The sequence below is a fragment of the Triticum urartu genome, chromosome 5 (genome assembly GCF_003073215.2).
Source record: "Triticum urartu cultivar G1812 chromosome 5, Tu2.1, whole genome shotgun sequence".
NCBI classification, from domain to species: Eukaryota; Viridiplantae; Streptophyta; class Magnoliopsida; order Poales; family Poaceae; genus Triticum; species Triticum urartu.
In genome coordinates, this window is record NC_053026.1 from 653,979,989 (window position 1) to 653,999,403 (window position 19,415).

Below are 19,415 nucleotides of genomic sequence, written 5' to 3' on the forward strand. Positions count from 1 at the left end.
AGTGTGTAGGTGTGGCTGTCCAAAATATCTAGCTGGTCCCAGGTTACTAATGGCACACCACCCACTCATGTGCCATTAGTAACCCTACATACTAATGGCGCACCTGCTGGTGGTGTGCCATTAGTAGTTTTGCAAATATATATATATATATATATATATACATATACTAGTGGCGCACCGTGGCAGAGTGCGCCATTACTAGTTTAAACTAGTAATGGCGCACTATGCAACGGTGCACCATTAGTAGTTTTGCAAAAAAAGAATTAAAAAATACAGTAGTGGCGCACTTGGTGGTTGGTGCGCCATTAGTATGTTTGGAAAAATGAAAAAAAAGTTTTTGTTACTAGTGGCGCACCATGTGTCTGGTGCGCCATTAGTGTCTTCCACACTAATTGCGCACCAGCACATGGTGCGCCATTAGTATATAGTAGTGGCGCACCACATGTCTGGTGCGCCATTAGTGTCAATTTCATCTATAGCCCTTTTCCTAGTAGTGGTGGAGCTGTCAGTTGGTGTAGTTCTAAGCAGAGCGTCATGGCGGGACCTACATGTGAAGCGAAATACATAGCTGCTTCAGAAGCAGCAAATGAAGGAGTTCATATCCGATCTAGGTGTAATACCTAGTGCATCGGGTCCAATGAAAATCTTTTGTGACAATACTGGTGCAATTGCCTTGGCAAAGGAATCCATATTTCACAAGGGAACCAAGCACATTAAGAGACGCTGCAATTCCATCCGCGATCAAGTCAAGGAGGGAAACACAGAGATTTGCAAGATACATACGGATCGGAATGTTGCAAAACCGTTGACTAAGCCTCTCTCATGAGCAAAACATGATCAGCACCAAATCTCCATGGGTGTTAGAATCATTACAATGTAATCTAGATTATTGACTCTAGTGCAAGTGGGGGACTGAAGGAAATATGCCCTAGAGGCAATAATAAAGTTGTTATTTATATTTACTTATATCATGATAAATGTTTATTATTCATGCTAGAATTGTATTAACCGGAAACTTAGTACATGTGTGAATACATAGACAAACAGAGTGTCCCTAGTTTGCCTCTACTTGACTAGCTCGTTAATCAAAGATGGTTAAGTTTCCTAGCCATAGACATGTGTTATCATTTGATGAACGAGATCACATCATTAGAGAATGATGTGATGGACAAGACCGATCCGTTAGCTTAGCACTATGATCGTTTAGTTTATTGCTATTGCTTTCTTCATGGCTGATACATGTTCCTATGACTATGAGATTATGCAACTCCCGAATACCGGAGGAACACCTTGTGTGCTATCAAACATCACAACGTAACTTGGTGATTATAAAGATGCTCTACAGGTGTCTCCGATGGTGTTTGTTGAGTTGGCATAGATCGAGATTAGGATTTGTCACTCCGTGTTTCGGAGAGGTATCTCTGGGCCCTCTCGCTAATGCTCATCACTATAAGTCTTGCAAGCAAAGTGACTAATGAGTTAGTTGCAGGATGATGCATTACCGAACGAGTAAAGAGACTTGCCGGTAACGAGATTGAACTCGGTATGATGGTACCAACGATCGAATCTCGGGCAAGTAACATACCGATCACAAAGGGAACAACATATGTTGTTATGCGGTTTGACCGATAAAGATCTTTGTACAATATGTAGGAACCAATATGAGCATCCAGGTTCCGCTATTGGTTATTGACCAGAGATGTGTCTCGGTCATGTCTACATACTTCTCAAACCCGTAGGGTCCGCACGCTTAACGTTTGATGAAGATTTATATTATGAGTTATGTGATTAGATGTACCGAAGGTTGTTCGGAGTCCCGGATGAGATCACAGATATGACGAGGAGTCTCGAAATGGTCGAGACATAAAGATTAATATATTCGACCATGTTATTTGGATATCGGAAGTGTTCCGGATGGTTTCGGGTAAAAGCGGAGTGCGGGAGGGGTTACCGGAACCCCCGGGGGAACTAATGGGCCACCATGGGCCTTAGTGGGGAGAGAGGAGGGCAGCCCCCTTGCAGTCTGAATTGGACAAGGGAACGGGGGGCGGCGCCCCCCTTTCCTTCTCCCTCTCTCCCTCTCCTTCCTACCCCCTCTCTCCCTCTTTGTGGAATCCTAGTAGGACTCCCCTCCTTGGGAGCGCCTCCTAGGGCCGGCCGGCCTCCTCCACCCCTCCTTTATATACTGGGGAGGGGGCACCCGATAGAAACACACGTTGATTGTCGGTGTCAAAACCGGTGGATCTCGGGTAGGGGGTCCCGAACTGTGCGTCTAAGGCGGATTGTAACAGGAGGCGGGGGACAAGATGTTTACATAGGTTCAGGCCCTCTTGATGGAGGTAATACCCTACTTCCTGCTTGATTGTTCTTGATGATATGAGTATTACAAGAGTTGATCTACCACGAAATCGTAGAGGCTAACCTTAGAAGCTAGCCTATGGTATGATTGTATGTTGTCCTACGGACTAAACCCTCCGGTTTGTATAGACATCGGAGGGGGCTAGGGTTACACAAGGTCGGTTACAAAGGAGGAGATATACATATCCATATTTCCTAGGTTGCCTTCCACGCCAAGGAGAGTCCCATCCGGACACAGGACGAAGTCTTCAATCTTGTATCTTCATAGTCCAACAGTCCGGCTGTCCGGAGACCCCCTAATACAGGACTTCCTCAGTAGCCCCTGAACCAGGCTTCAATGACGATGAGTCCGGCGTGCAGTATTGTCTTCGGCATTGCAAGGCGGGTTCTTCTCCAAATACTCCATGGAAGATTTTTGAACACAAGGATTGTGTCCGGCTCTACAAAACAAGTTCCATACCCCATCGTAGAGAGAATAATATTTTCACAAATCTAATCTGTTGACACGTTTTGACAGCACATCATGTCATGGCTTGGTCATTATTCGAACCATTTTCGTCAACCAGCACCACACATATCGTGAGGCGGTTTTCTTGTAGACCTTCGGGTTTGTAGTTACTAGCTAGATGGCTTCCCTCTCTCTCTTTTGATTCTCAATACAATGCTCCCTTGGAGATCTATTTGATGTAATTCTTTTTTCGGTGTGTTTGTTTGGATCCGATGAACTTTGAGTTCATGATCATATCTATTTATCCATGAAAGTTATTTGAGTTTTGATCTTTTATATGCATGATTGCTCATAGCCTCATATTTCTTTTTCGAATCTCTGGTTTTGTTAGGCCGACTAGACCAATTTTTCTTGCCATGGGAATAGGTGCTTTGTGATGGGTTCGATCTTACAGTGCTCAACCCCAGTGACAGAAGGGGATATAACACGTATGTATCATTACTATTAAGGATAACAAGATGGGGTCTATTCCTACATGAATAGATCTTGCCTACATCATGCCACGCTGGATAGCGATCAATGTTAGTACACTAGATTTTTATATGCATTACTTCATTTTTCCATGAACTTAATACACTAGATGCATGCTGGATAGCGATCGATGTGTGGAGTAATAGTAGTAGATGGAGGCAGGAGTCGGTCTACTAATCTTGGACGTGATGCCTATATAATGATCATTGCGTGGATATCGTCATAATTATTTGAAGTTCTATCAATTGTGCAACAGTAATTTGTTTGCCCAGACTTCTGTTTTGGGAAAGAACATATCCATGATTTTTTTCAATTATGTTGGAAATTTAAGTATTGATGATGCTCCTATACTTAAAAGGGCTAAAACTTATGTGGAAGCCATTTCAGCACTAGTTCTGAAACTGGAAAATAAATTTATCCGTACCCATCCTACCTTGCAAAGATAGTTTTATGAGCTACCAATTATAAAGAATTCCAAAGCTAAAAAGTTGTACACCCTTGTTCTTATGAATGAATTTGATTACATAATACATGAAGCTAGGGAAAATTTTGATTTCTATGGTATGAATCGTGAAAAACCCGTGATAGATGATATTCTTTATACTAGTGATTATGTGTTAAGACATTTGCTTGGGGATAATCGAATCTTTGGTGAAAATCTTCAAAAGGAAATCCCTATTCTAGATATAATCCAACAAGTTTTGAATGATGTTAGTCAACACTTTTCTTGGATCGTTGCCAGAAATCAAAGGGGGTATGATGATAAGCAACTAAAGACATCAACAAGTTTTGAATGATGATAGTGCTAAGGTTTCTATGGATAATGTGTTCTACGTTGTTTTTTCAAAACCTCCTAACAAAAGAACGTCTAAGGAGTTGGAATCTAAAGACATCAACACTTAGATCTATGCATTATACCTAGCTAGGGGCATAAAACGATAGCGCTTGTTGGGAGGCAACCCAATGAATAAAATTATTTTTTGTCTTTTTCTTTCTGTTCTTGAGTTTTTGCACAATTATGCTACTATTATGATTGTGTTTTTTATGTTTTAGTTAGTGTTTGTGCCAAGCAAAGCCTTTGGGATCATGTTGGGTGATAGTTGATTTGATCTTGTTGAAAAACAAAAACTATTGCGCCCAGTAAAACAATTTTTGTTTTTCACAGAAGCGCGATAAAATCCTGATTTTTGTACACAAGATTGATGTACAAATTTACGAAGTTGTCTTGATTTTTCAGAATTTTTGGAGGTACATAAGTATTCAAAGTTTTCAGATTGCTACAGACTATTCTTTTTTCTTTGCTTTAGGTGCTTATTTTGATGAATCTGTTAACTAATCTAGTCATTGTGCTTAGGCTAGTTTGTATTTCCATTGAAATAAACTTGCTGCATGAGCCACGGTGTGTGCGTGCCATGCAAGTCGCTAGCATGGGCCGGCTGGACATGGTCACCACGATCGGCCCGGTAGACTCGCAGGTGGCTTAGGAGGCACGATCAGCGCTCGTGGAATGGCGCGAGCACGGCAGATCATAGTGCATAGTTAGGATTGATACCTGCCTCTCCTTACTTGTAACAGAATAAATAGCTGAAAGAAAAACGAGAAAAGTCCCAAGTTTGCACGCGGCGCAAAACACTGTCTTCTCTGTGATCGTGAGCTTAGATTGCTAACAAGTGGTATCAGAGCCTTGTTTAGCAATCCCGGTGATCATGTCTGAAAGTCAACTATCCCTAGGTGGTTTTGGTAATTCCTAACAACATATAGTTCATTGAGCTAATGCTTTTTCAAGATAAACATTTCAGGAAAGCTCAATGATTGGCATGGCATGGATGAGAAAAGTGGACCCCTCAAAATGCTAAGGACAAAGAATTGGCTCAAGCTCAAAGCTCAGGACTCTACATCTTTTCATTTTAAGTGATCCAAGATCATATTGAGTCCATAGGAAAAGCCAATACTATTAAGAGGGGATGAGGTGTTGCCTAATGGCTTGCTTGCTCAAAGTGCTTAGTGATATGCTCCAAAACCCTCAACTACTTACACACATCCACATATGTCCCAAACCAAAAGTCAAACTCGGCCCCACCGAAATTTTCTATCCGGCGCCACCGAGTTCAGTTGACATAGCCACTACCAGAAACCCTAGCATTTTCGCTCTCACCGATAGGGATCTCGGTCTCGCCGAGATGGGATTGTAATCTCTTTGTTTCCCTTCGTAACGTCTCGGTCAAACCGAGATGAGCGATCGATCCCACCGAGATTGCAATGTAAACTCTATGTTTCCCTTTTGTAACACTTCAGTCCAACCGAGATGAGCGAATCGGTCCCACCGAGTTTGCCTGACCAACTCTCTATTAGTCCATTACCAAAATCGGTCTCACCGAGTTTGTGTAATCGGTCTCACTAAGATTATGTTATGGCCTAACCCTAACGAAATCGGTCCCACCGAGTTGACATGTCAGTCCCACCGAGAATCCTAACGTTCACATTTTGAACTAAATCGGTCTGACCGAGTTTCATGATTCGGTCCCACCGAGTTTGGTGATCAGTGTGTAACAGTTAGATTTTGTGTGGAGGCTATTTATACCCCTCCACCCACTCTTCATTTATGGAGAGAGCCATCATAACATGCCTACACTTCCAACATATATTTTCTGAGAGAGAACCACCTACACTTGTGTTGAGGTCAAGATATTCCATTCCAACCACATAAATCTTGATCTCTAGCCTTCCCAAGTTGCTTTCCACTCAAATCATCTTTCCACCAAATCCAAATCCTGTGAGATATAGTTGAGTGTTGGAGAGACTATCATTTGAAGCATAAGAGCAAGGAGTTCATCATCAACACACCATTTGTTACCTCTTGGAGAGTGGTGTCTCCTAGATTGGTTAGGTGTCACTTGGGAGCCTCCGTCAAGATTGTGGAGTTGAACCAAGGAGTTTGTAAGGGCAGGGAGATCGCCTACTTCGTTAAGATCTACCCAAGTGAGGCAAGTCCTTCGTGGGCGACGGCCATGGTGGGATAGACAAGGTTGCTTCTTCGTGGACCCTCCATGGGTGGAGCCCTCCGTGGACTCGTGCAACCGTTACCCTTCGTGGGTTGAAGTCTCCACCAACGTGGATGTACGATAGCACCACCTATCGGAACCACGCCAAAAATCTCCGTGTCTCCAATTGTGTTTGCACACTCCAAACTCCTCCCTTTACCTTCATATGCAATTGCTTTACTTTCCGTTGTTGTACTCTTAGAATTGCATGTGTAGGTTGATTGCTTGACTTGTGCTAAGTTGCTAAAATCTGCCAAGAACTAAAATTGGGAAAAGGCTAGATTTTTATTTGGTCAAGTAGTCTAATCACCCCACCTCTAGACATACTTTCGATCCTACAATTGGCATCAGAGCTTTGGTCTCCATTTGCTTTGATTTCCATAGCTTTTGGTGGTCATAGCCTTGGTTTCACAACCTAGGAGACTATTGTCGTGGATCTAAGACTGACAGTAGAATGGGGGGTAGGTATGAGGAGGAAAGATCCTAGCTATGGAGTAGTTGTACACACGAGTTTTACGAGTTCAGGCCCTCCGCGGAGGAAGTAACAGCCCTACGTCTCGGTGCCCTGAGGCGGCCGACTGGATTATACGTGTGTGTGTGTGTTTACAAAAGATGCGAACCCTTGTGCCTGTGGAGGGGGGTGGCTTATATAGAGTGCGCCAGGACCCCAGCCGGCCCACGTTACACAAGGTTTAAAGTACATTAAGGCGGAGATGTTACTGGTAATGCTAGTAAATAAATAGACATAATGACCATTAAAGCTATGAGGTGATGTTCGACCGTTGCAGTTCGGAGCGACTGTAGACCTTCCGGTTGTCGATTGACAGTCTCCACGGTCGAGTGACTTCAAGTCTTCCGAGTGGAAGTCCTCATGGTTGAGTGGATGATGACTCCTCTTTGAATGCTTCTTGTTTTAGGGTGATGTCCTCGAGGAGGGTGTCTAGGTCAGAAAGGTGACCCTACCCTAGGTACATAGCTTCATCATTAGCCCCCGAATGGGTTAGGGTTCGAGTGGAGAAGGAGTTGATAACCTCTCCGATCCAGCTTTCGCGCTTCGGAAATGTCTTGTCCAGAGGCCGAATGGACATTCATGATGACTACAACTGCTTGTTCAGTCGCCTTGATCCATTCTTGGTTTTGTCGAGTGAACTTTCATTGCTATTCCTCGAGTGTTGTTATGGGAAAAATCTTTCGTCTGATGGGTTGTTCTGCTGTCCGCGGATTTCGGGAGATTCGAATTTTGGGAAGCGCGCCGGGCAGAGGAGGCCGCAATAATCGGAACAGCTTAGGCAGACCGCCTCGATCTCTGCGCCACCTTTTTCGCCACGTACCGCGCGCGTGACTGTTGCGGGATTTGATCGGATCGCCTGGGCCCATGAGTCAGCCACTCGGAAATGACCTCATATAAGGCGTCAGACGGGGGTTTTCGCACAGTGCGTTTCCATTCTTCCCCTTCCTCCTCTGTTTCTCCATCGTATCTGCTTCTACTCCAGCGCCGCTGCCCCGTTCGAGCTCCGCTCACTGCGATGGGGAAGGAGAAGACGGTGGCATTGGAGCGCACGAAGAAGGCGACGGCGAAGGAGAAAGGGAAGAAGACCGGCCGGGGCAGATCTTCTTCGAGGTTCGGCCTGCCACCGGGCTGCATCTAGGGCGACTGGATTCGCTTGACAATCCGTCAGGACGACAACGACGACCTGGTCGATGGGGGACTGATTCTCCACAAATCGGCGCGCCTCCCGGGGAACGAGACCGAGTCGCAGCCACAGGAGGGTGAGCGCGTTCTCCTCGCTACTCACATCGACCGCGGGTTTTCCTTGCCTCCCCACCCTTTCTTCCAAGGTTTCTCGAACTTCTTTGGGGTGCAACTCCACCACTTTACCCCGAACACCATCGTGTATCTTGCTTCTTTCGTGTCCATGTGTGAGAACTTCTTGGGCTGTCGGCCACACTGGGGCCTCTTCCAACACATATTAACGTGCCGTTCTCAGACGGTCAAGAAGGCCAATCCGAGTGACGAGAGGACGCTAGTGATTCAGATGTGCGGGGGCCTTGGGATTCAGATGAGGAACAAAAGCACTTTCCCAACCATGATCCTTCCCGAGTCTGTCCGGGGCTGGCAGTCGACCTGGTTCTACTGCAAGGACCAGCTGACTCCGGGTCAGTCGACTGGGCTTCCCCCCTTTTCCATGGCCCGAGTGGAGAAGCCCTCTACTCTGAAAGTGATCCCAGAGGAGACGGTGCAAGTGAAAGTGCTGGTTGAGCGAGTAGTTCAGCTTGTCCGTGACGGGGTAACTGGTATGGACCTGTTGGAGGTCTTCCTCAAGCGACGCATCCAACCACTTCAAGCTCGTGACCATCTGATGTGGATGTATTCGGGCACTGAAGAAACCACTTTGATCCATCCAGAAGAAGTCGACGAAGCTATGTTGGAAGGGTGGCTGATGGGTATTACTGGTAACAAAGACAACCCCAGGGGATCCCGGAGGATTCCTCCACTCGACAACTCATACGAAACTGACAAGGTATGACTCCAAATGGTCGAGTGTCTTCCTGATTTATCAAGTAGCTGTTTGCTCTCATCCGACTGGCTCTTATCTTGGTTGTTGTCTTCCAGACCCTGACTGAGATGTACTCCATGCCCAACGGGGAGAAGGGCAGGACCCAGAGGGAGAAGCAAGTGGAGGTGAAAGAAGCGAGTGGCACTCTGACGATGAAGAGGACGAGGATAGCGACGACCCGAGTGATCAAGAAGAGGTCGAATCTCCTCCTCGTAGGGAAAAACGATCCAATCTTTCTCACGATCCAGCAAGCGCCCGCGGCAAAGTGACCACGCAAACTGGGCAGTCATCGAAGCACCCTCGGACGTCTTCTCCAGCGCCGACTGAAAAGGCGTCGAAGCAACCGAAAGCCACGCCGTCCAAACCGCCAAAAGCCTTGACGAAGATCAAAGTGGCCATCCCCATTACTTCCGGGTATTCGTCAGACATGACCGACTGAATTCTGAAATTTGTAGTGCTGCAACCTCTGGGACTTCTACCCGCCAGTATGAAGATGAGGACATGGAAGATGCGGTCACATCCAACACAGGTACGATTCTCGTGGTCTTGTTCTCGATTGTACGGTCGATTAAATTCTGGTGATTCATCTAGGGTCGGCTGATTTCTTTGCAGCCCCCCCTCCCAATGTTATTGAGCTTCCAGATGATGATGAGGACGTATCACTGAGGCCCAGGAAGAAGAAGACAATAGCTAGCAAGACATCCCAGTCGGAGCTGGCGGCGGAGCGGGTAGCTCAGCAGCTCGAAGATGTGAGTAAGGTTTCTATAACCTTTGGTGACCCAGTCTCGAGTGCGCGTCCTGCACCGTCGACTGCTCCAGATCTTGTTTCAACGGTCCAACTTCATGCTTCGGATCTCCAAGCCGCTGTGTCTGGACCGTCCGTCCCCTTCTTTGCCACTCATCATGTTCCAGAAAGCCAGTCGGACACTGTTGCAGAGGCCATCCGTCAGGCTGGTATAATGATGGAGCGGGTGAAGGCGGTGCACGAAAGCAGTCATGTTGCTTATGACGCCAGCGCGGCTCTTCGAGACAATGTCCAGGTAAGTTAACTTTTGACTGAACTTGATCTTTTAGGATATTCTATCCAAACGCTTTCCTTCGCGTAATCTTTCAGTGTCTGCTTCGAATCTATACACCCACTGGGTGTTTTGTCATCTTCATTATTTGCACTCTTCCACTCGGCCTGGCCGAGTGGGATCCGAACCAGTGGGGGCACGCTAAGTGCATCCACTGGGTGTAGTCCCCGAGACCACAGTCGACTGCTTTCGTCTCTTTTCTTTCTTCCACTCGGTCTGGGCGGACCACGTTGAGTGGGATCTGAACCAGTGGGGGCACGCTAAGTGCACCCACTGGGTGTAGTCCCTGAGACCGCAGTTGACTGCTGGCAGTCGGTTGGGGTCTAAGCACCTCTTTTTTTTACTCGGCCTAGGCAGACCATGTCGAGTAGGATCCGAACTAGTCGGGGCACGCTAAGTGCACCCACTAGGTGTAGTCCCCGAGACCGCAGTCGACTGCTGGCAGTCGGTCGGGGTCTGAGTAGTTTTGAAGTTTCATTCACTCGGAAGTAAATAAACTTTGATCTTTGTCGATTGACGTGTCTTTTACTCACTACAGAAATCTTGTACGCTTATCTCCAAATTTGCCGAATTTGAGGAAAAGCAGAGGCAACTCAACCTTGATCTGGAGTTGTCTCAGCAGAACTTGAAGAACGCTCGAGATGAAGTTGCTGGTACGGAAGGTAACTTGCCTTTCGACTGCTTTTCCCGACCATCCTTCAAATTATCCCTTAGTTCTTCTGTTTGATCTGAATGCTTACTTTGCAGAGAAAATGAGATTGGCTCTGGAAAAGAAGGACTTGGACCTTGCAACTGCGCAGAAGGAGGCTCAGGAGAAGACTGACCTTGGTGACCAGAAATTGGCTTCGGTCGAAGCGCTGGAAGAAGAAATCAACAAGCTGAAGTCGTCTCTCACTGAATCCAATCAAGAGGTGACTCGTCTGAAAAAAGATAAAGTGGCTTTGAACGGCCAGCTGGAAAGTATAGCTCCCAGGAGGAACGATCTGGAGGCTTATCTGAAGGCTCTCGCCAAGAAACTCTTTCTTATGCTTGAAGGTGTCCCTTTTTTACTCGACTGTCTCACTGTTTGCAAGTAAAACCTGACCAGTCGACTCATTAACTCCTTGACTCTACATAATTTTGCCAAAACTTTGAAGAGGAGACTGGACGGATCGGCGACGAGGCTGCCTTGAATGTGCTTCGACTGGAATCCCGCGTCGCCAGTGTTACAAGTTATCTTGCCCATATGAAGGTTGCAGTTTCACGCATCGACTCATCGCTCTGGCCAAGGGCAACGCTTCAGAATGATCTCGAGTCTCTGATGGCTCGAATCAATGAGGTCCCTGGTCGAGTGCAGGAATGGAAGAAGTCTTATGCCCGATGCGGTGCTGACGTGGCTCTGTCACTGGTCAGGGTCCACTGCAGAGAAGCTCGAGAAGAGAAGCTGGCAACGATCAAGGTCGGCAACACAAAAAGGCACGACTTACAGTCCTTCATGGAGACTTTCATTGCTGCTGCCACTCGGATCACTGACGGGATTGATTTGGACGAGTTCGTCGAGCCTACAAGCCCTCCTCTTGCCGAGTGAACAAACTTGATACTTAAACTTGCTTTAAATTTGCCTCAGAATGCCGAGTGGTTTTTGTAACCATTAAACTCCTTCAGGCCTGGCGCCCGAGTACCTTCAGAGGCAGAGGACGGAAAAAGATTGAGGTGTGGGAAAGTCTTAAGGAAATAATTCTTTTGATTCAAATCGAAAGAGTCCATACACATTACAATGGGAAACCAAATACAATGAAAATGTAGGCATGTTTCAATAGGAAAACAACCTAAAACATACAGATAATGAAGTTTTCAATGGCATCTAGAAGACACAAGCAATGGCAATGCCCAACCCTCATTATGAAAATCTTGCTTAATTTTGTCAAGATCAATACTTTTAAAGATATCTTGCTCGATATAACAAACAATCAAGTCATTAAGCCAACCATCGGTCATCTTGCTGCGCAACTCAGTTTGATGATTTTCATTGATGAGAAGGCCCTTTCAACTGTTGTCGTCGCTACCAGTAGTAGCAATGCCAACTCAATGAGGCGATAAACAGTAGGAAGCATGACATGCCTTTTAAGTTCAACCAACATTTAGCTAGGCTGGCAATATCATAAGAAGCTCTAAAGTTCACGTTCATAATCAGAGAAATCATCATGATAAATCTCTGTGAGCTTAGCAAGCTTATTCAGGTTGAACTGAAAAGTCTCCATTTGATGAACTAAACCTCCTGCCCCGTCGCGGTTGCCCGCCTCGGCAAGAGCTGCCACTAGCGCTGATGTCGCTTGTTGCTGCCGCCCTCTAGGCCCCCAGCCTGCCACCGCCATTCGCTTCCTCGTCGCGGTCGCCTGCCGCCGCCATTGGCTTCCCCGTCGCAGTCGCCTGCCTCGTCCTGGCGACCTGGCCATCCGCTGTTGGCTGCCCCATCGCGGTCGCCCGCCATGTCCTGGTGACCTGGCCAACCGTCGATGCCGCGCTAGTTAGTGTTCGTCGTGTCGGCCGTCGTGTGGAGTAAGAATTTGGTGGAGATGTGCATGTGTGTATTGATTGGGTCGTGCGTTCTCGACCTGGCTCGACGTCTTGATCGGTTGCTTTTTTTTATTTGCCAACACTTTATTGAACCATAAAAGTGTTCAAAGAAATATAGGACGGGTCATGAGGATGGATAAGCCACATGTTTTTTTAGGGGGTGGATAAGCCACAAGCGATGACCCTGATCAAGCATAGCAGAGTGTTTGGCTCGACGCCTCAATCGCTTGCTTTTTTTAGGGGAACCTCCATCATTTGCTTTTTTTAGGGGAGCTCCTAGCTGGCGCCTTCTGCACCGGTTACCTTAAGTGGCGCCTGTAGGGCGTCGTTGGTGGGCTGTTTCTTCGCTGGCCCAAGTAGTTGCACACTTATACTGTTTCTTTCGACTGTTTCTTCGTTCTGCTATTTCTTCTACCTTTCAACAATGCAATTCGAACTGCAAATTTCTTTCTGAATATATATGAAATGAAATATGCTTGAACAAAATGTGGAACAAACTTTCTTAACAATGGAACAATCTTCATAAATCACAGAAACCTGCTGATTGCAATCTTTAAGAATTTGGATCTGGCTTCCAGTACTTTAGTTGTTTGATGCATCGGCCCATCTCTCCTTTTAGCGTAAAATGCGAGCGATCAAAACCAACTAGCGAGGCAGCCGTAACATACTACATACGTATACATTTTTTCTCCTCGGAATCAATGTATGGCAGCTGCCATACCCTGCCCACTAGAGGCCTCCGCCAGTGAGTACCTTTATCTTCTTCCTGAAACTCTTGAGATTTTATCTGATCTTGGTTTATCTTCTGCAAGTTCTTGCGTTTGCTTTCGAGTGGAACATGTTCTTCACTCGGAATATTCTTTGAGATGCAACTATGAAGGAGATATCCCAGTCGACCTGCACCTCATCATCCCTGCGGATAGGGATGGAGTGCACATTGTACTTGTGGCGCGGCTCTGAGGAGAGGTTTGCAGTCGACCTGCACCTCGTCATCCTTGCGGAAAGGGATGGAGCAGACGTTGTACTTGTGGCGCAGCTCCGTGGAGAGGTTTGCAATCGACCTACACCTTGTCATCCTTGCGGATAGGGATGGAGCGGACGTTGTACTTGTGACGCAGCTCCGAGGAGAGGTTTGCAGTCGACCTGCACCTCGTCATCCTTGCGGATAGGGATGGAGAGGACATTGTACTTGTGGCGCAGCTCCGTGGAGAGGTTTGCAATCGACCTGAACCTCGTCATCCTTGCGGATAGGGATGGAGCAGACGTTGTACTTGTGACGCAGCTCCGATGAGAGGTTTGCAGTCGACCTGCACCTTGTCATCCTTGCGGATAGGGATGGAGAGGACATTGTACGTGTGGTGCAGCTCCATGGAAAGGATTGGAGTCGACCTGCACCTCGTCATCCTTGCGGATAGGGATGGAGCGGACATTGTACTTGTGGCGCAGCTCCGTGGAAAGGATTGTAGTCGACCTGCACCTCGTCATCCTTGCGGATAGGGATGGTTTTCCAACTTAGGCGAGTACTAGACTACAGCTAAGCCCCCGAGTGAGAGGTTTGCTCATCACTTGGTAGGATTTTTGAAACTTAGGCGAGTACTGGACTGCAGTTAAGCCCCCGAGTGTGAGGTTTGCTCATCACTCAGTAGGATTTTTGAAACTTAGGCGAGCATTGGGCTGTAGCTAAGCCCCCGAGTGTGAGGTTTGCTCATCACTCGGTAAGATTTTTGAAACTCAGGCGAGTACTGGACTGCGGCTAAGCTCTCGAGTGTGAGGTTTTCTCATCACTCGGTAGGATTTTTGAAACTTAGGCAAGCATTGGGCTGCAGCTAAGCCCCGAGTGTGAGGTTTTCTCATCACTCGGTAGGATTTTTGAAACTTAGGCGAGCAGTGGGCTGCAGCTAAGCCCCCGAGTGTGAGGTTTTCTCATCACTCGGTAGGATTTTTGAAACTTAGGCGAGTACTGGACTGCAGCTAAGCCCCCGAGTGTGAGGTTTGCTCATCACCCAGTAGGATTTTTGAAACTTAGGCGAGTACTGGACTGCAGCTAAGCCCCTGAGTGAGAGGCTTGCTCATCACTCGGTAAGATTTTTTTTCAACTTAGGCGAGTACTGGACTGCAGCTAAGCCCCCGAGTGAGAGGCTTGCTCATCACTCGGTAGGATTTTTGAAACTTAGGCGAGTACTGGACTGTAGCTAAGCCCCCGAGTGAGAGGCTTGCTCATCACTCGGTAGGATTTTTTTCAACTTAGGCGAGTACTGGACTGCAGCTAAGCCCCCGAGTGAGAGGCTTGCTCATCACTCGGGAGGATTTTGTTTTTCAACTTAGGCGAGTACTGGACTGCAACTAAGCCCCCGAGTGAGAGGCTTGCTTATCACTTAGTAGGATTTTTGTCAACTTAGGCGAAACGGTTTCGCAGCTAAGCTACCCACTGGGGGATCGGGGATCTCAAAAACAAACGTAAGCAATCGACAACCATTTTGGGAGACTGCAAAAAATTATTGTCTTTGATAGACAAACTATAAAGGTGCTTCTTATTACATCTCAACAGACTGAGTGCTTTAGTATAAATGGGGCGGAGCAGCTCTGCGTTCCAGACGCGCGGCTCGTCTTTCTTGTGCTCGACGTCGTAGAGGTGGTATGAACCATTGTGGAGCACTCTGGTGATCACGAAGGGGCCTTCCCAAGAGGGAGCAAGCTTGTGTGGTTTTTGCTGATCCACTCGGAGAACTAAGTCTCCCTCTTGAAATGCTCGACCTCTCACATTTCTGGCATGGAATCGACGTAGGTCTTGCTGATAGATAGTCGATTGGATCAATGCCATCTCTCTTTCTTCTTCCATAAGGTCAACTGCATCCTGCCGTGCTTGTTCTGCTTCTTCCTCTAAGAAAAGCTCGACTCGGGGTGCATTGTGGAGCAAGTCACTCAGAAGTATAGCTTCGACTCCATAAACCAAGAAAAATGGGGTTCTGCCAGTCGACCGATTGGGAGTTGTCCTCAATCCCCATAATACGGATGAAAGTTCGTCGACCCAGGCTCCTACTGCGTGTTTGAGGTCATGCATCAGTCAGGGTTTTAGTCCTTTGAGAATCAATCCATTTGCTCTTTCAGCTTGTCCATTCGACTGGGGGTGGGCGACTGAGGCATAGTCGACTCGAGTACCTTGTGAAGCACAGAAAGTCCTGAACTCATCATAATCGAAGTTTGATTCGTTGTCAATGATGATGCTGTGTGGAACACCATATCTGAATGTTATCTCTCTGATGAAGCTGACCGCAGTACTGGCATCAAGGTTCTTGATAGGCTTGTCTTCAATCCACTTGGTGAACTTGTCGACTGCTACAAGCACATGAGTGAATCCAGTCCTGCCAGTCCTCAAAGGTCCAACCATATCCAATCCCCAAACAGCAAAAGGCCAGACGAGTGGAATGGTCTTCAGGGCTGACGCGGGCTTGTGAGACATGTTGGAGTAAAAATGGCAACCTTCACATTTGTCTACTATTTCTTGTGCCATCTCATTTGCCCGAGGCCAGTAAAATCCCGCTCGGTATGCTTTGGCCACAATGGCCGGAGAGGACGCATGGTGAACACAGGTTCCCAAGTGGATATCATTGAGTATCACTCGACCTTCTTCAGGTGTTATGCATTTCTGGCAAACTCCAGTCACACTTTCTCTGAACAACTGTCCTCTTGTCACAATAAAGGCCTTAGATCAACGGATGATCTGTCGAGCCTCTTCTTCATCTTCTGGGAGTTCTCTTCGAAGAATGTATTTGATATATGGTACTGTCCAATCGGGGGTGATGACCAAAACTTCCATGATCAAGTCGACCACGATTGGAATGTCGACTTCAGCCGAATCGGTGGCACTCTTCAGATGTGGGGGCTCTTTAGTGAAGGGATCTTCTTGAACTAAAGGTGTATGAATATGCTCCAGGAACACATTACTAGGAATGGCTTCTCTCTTGGAGCCTATCTTTGCCAGATCATCGGCTGCTTGATTTTTTAGTCAAGGGATGTGATGGAGCTCTAACCCCTCAAACCTCTTTTCTAACTTCCTTACTGCATTGCAATAACCAGTCATGGCTGGGCTTCTGACGTCCCACTCCTTCATCACCTGATTAACCACTAAATCTGAGTCGCCATAGACCATGAGGTAACGGACACCGAGTGAGATGGCCATACGCAACCCATACAGAAGTGCCTCGTATTCGGCCTCATTGTTGGAGGAGTCAAAGTGAATCTGGAGAACATAACTGAGTTTGTCACCACGGGGGGAGACCAACACCACTCCAGCACCGGAACCATTCAGCATCTTGGACCCATCGAAGAACATGGTCTAATGCTCCGAGTGAATTTGGGCCGGAAGTTGCTGTTCGATCCACTCGGCGAGGAAATCAGCTATTGCCTGGGACTTAATAGCCTTCTTTGCTTCAAACTTGATATCCAGGGGAAGGAGTTCAATCGCCCACTTTGCCACTCAACTAGTTGCATCTCTGTTGTTCAAAATCTCCGATAATGGTGCGTCGCTGATGAATGTAATGGAGTGATCAGAGAAATAGTGTGCAACCTTCTTCGTGGTCATGTAAATTCCATAAACAAGCTTATGATAATGGGGATATCTTTGCTTTGATGGAGTCAGAACTTTAGAAACGTAATATACTGGGCGCTGAACTTTATAAGTTTTTCCTTCTTCTTCCTGCTCGACCATGAGTACTGTAATTACAACTTGTCTAGTGGCTGCAATGTAAAGCAGTAAAGGCTCTTTGCTGATTGGTGCAGCAAGCACCGGCTGGGTGGAAAGCAGGGCTTTGAGCTCTACAAACACTGCATCAGCTTCGGGAGTCCACTCGAACTTATCAGACTTCATCAGTCGGTAAAGAGGCAGTGCCTTTTCACCAAGACGATAAATGAATCGACTCAAGGCGGCCAAACAACCCATAAGCTTGTGGACATCATGCACACACCTAGGGCGTTTCATCCGAAGAATGGCACCAACTTTCTCTGGGTTAGCATCGATCCCTCCTTCGGAAACGAGGAAACCGAGTAACTTTCCACCAGGAACTCCGAATGTGCACTTTGATGGATTAAGCTTGATATCATACCTTCTGAGGTTTGCAAATGTTTCGGCAAGGTTAGTCAGCAGGTCGGAACCTTTACTTGACTTGACTACAATGTCATCCATGTATGCTTCCACATTCTGACTGATTTGAGTGAGTGGACACTTCTGGATCATCCTCATGAATGTGGATCCGGTGTTCTTCAAGCCGAATGGCATAGTGACATAACAGAAACATCCAAATGGAGTGATGAAAGCCGTTTTTATCTCATCGGGTCCATACAGTCAGATCTGATGGTACCCGGAATAGGCGTCCAAGAAGGACAAACGCTCACACCCCGCAGTCGAGTCGACAATTTGGTCGATGCGGGGAAGAGGAAAATGATCTTTCAGGTAGGACCAATTGATATGCTTGAAGTCAATGCACATGCGAAGTGAATCATCCTTTTTGGGGACCATGACGACATTGGCGAGCCACTCGGAGTGGTAGATCTCTCGGATGAACTCAGCTGCCAGGAGCCGAGGCACTTCCTCGCCAATTGCTTTTCTCTTCTGGACGGCGGACCATCGGAGATGTTCCTTGACTGGTTTTACTTTTGGGTCGACACACAAATGATGCTCAGCCAATCCCCTAGGTACACCCGACAAGTCACAAGGTTTCCATGCAAAGATGTCCTAGTTCTCATGGAGGAACTGGATGAGCGCTTCTTCCTATTTGCTGTCGAGTGTTGTTGAGATATGGGTCGGAGCAGCATTGGGGTCGGTCGGGTGAATATGAATCGGCTTCATTTCACCGGACTACTGAAATGCAGAATCCGTGGCAGGTTTCTTGGCTCGCAGCAAATCACTCGGATCTGCATTTTTCTGATACTCTTGCAGTTCCACTACTGCCATCTGTGCATCGGCAATTTTTGAACCCTTTTGGAAGCACTCTTCTGCCTTCTGCCGATTGCCCGTGACAGTAATTACTCCTCTAGGGCCAGGCATCTTCAATTTGAGATACACGTAACATGGTCGAGCCATAAAACGTGCATAAGAGGGTCTCCCCAGGATAGCGTGGTAAGCACTCTTGAAATCCACTACCTCAAACATCAACTTCTCTTTGCGGTAATTCTTGGAATCACCGAAAACCACATCAAGGGTGATCTGGCCGAGTGACTGAGCCTTCTTGCCAGGTATGACGCCATGGAAACTCATGTTGGTTTCACTAAGCTTGGGCATCGGAATGCCCATTCCCTTCAAAGTTTCAACGTAAAGGATATTCAGGCCACTGCCTCCATCCATCAGCACTTTAGTCAGTTGAGTGCCTTCTACAACCGGGTCGACCACCAATGCTTGCCTCCCCGGGGTGGCTATATGCGCTGGGTGGTCTGATTGGTCGAATGTGATGGCAGTTTGGGACCACTTCAGATAACTGGGTGTTGCCGGAGCAACCATGTTCACCTCCCTGTTGATAACTTTCAATCGACTTTTTCTTTCAACATCAGCAAAAATCATCAGCGTGGAATTGACATTGGAAAAACCATCATCATCTTCTTCCCTAGCCTCACCTCTATCCGACTCCTTTTCCTTCTCCTTTGGTTGTTTCTCTCGGAACTGCTGGATCAGGAAACGACACTATCGAGTGGTGTGTTTAGGGTAAATGATATTCCCCTCTTCATCTTTTTTGGTATGAATATGGCATGGTAAATCCAACACATCATTCCACTACAAGAAATATGTCAACTTGTGACCACCACTATTGGTCACTGAATGGTCACAAATTTCCATTTGTGACCTTTTTGTGACCAA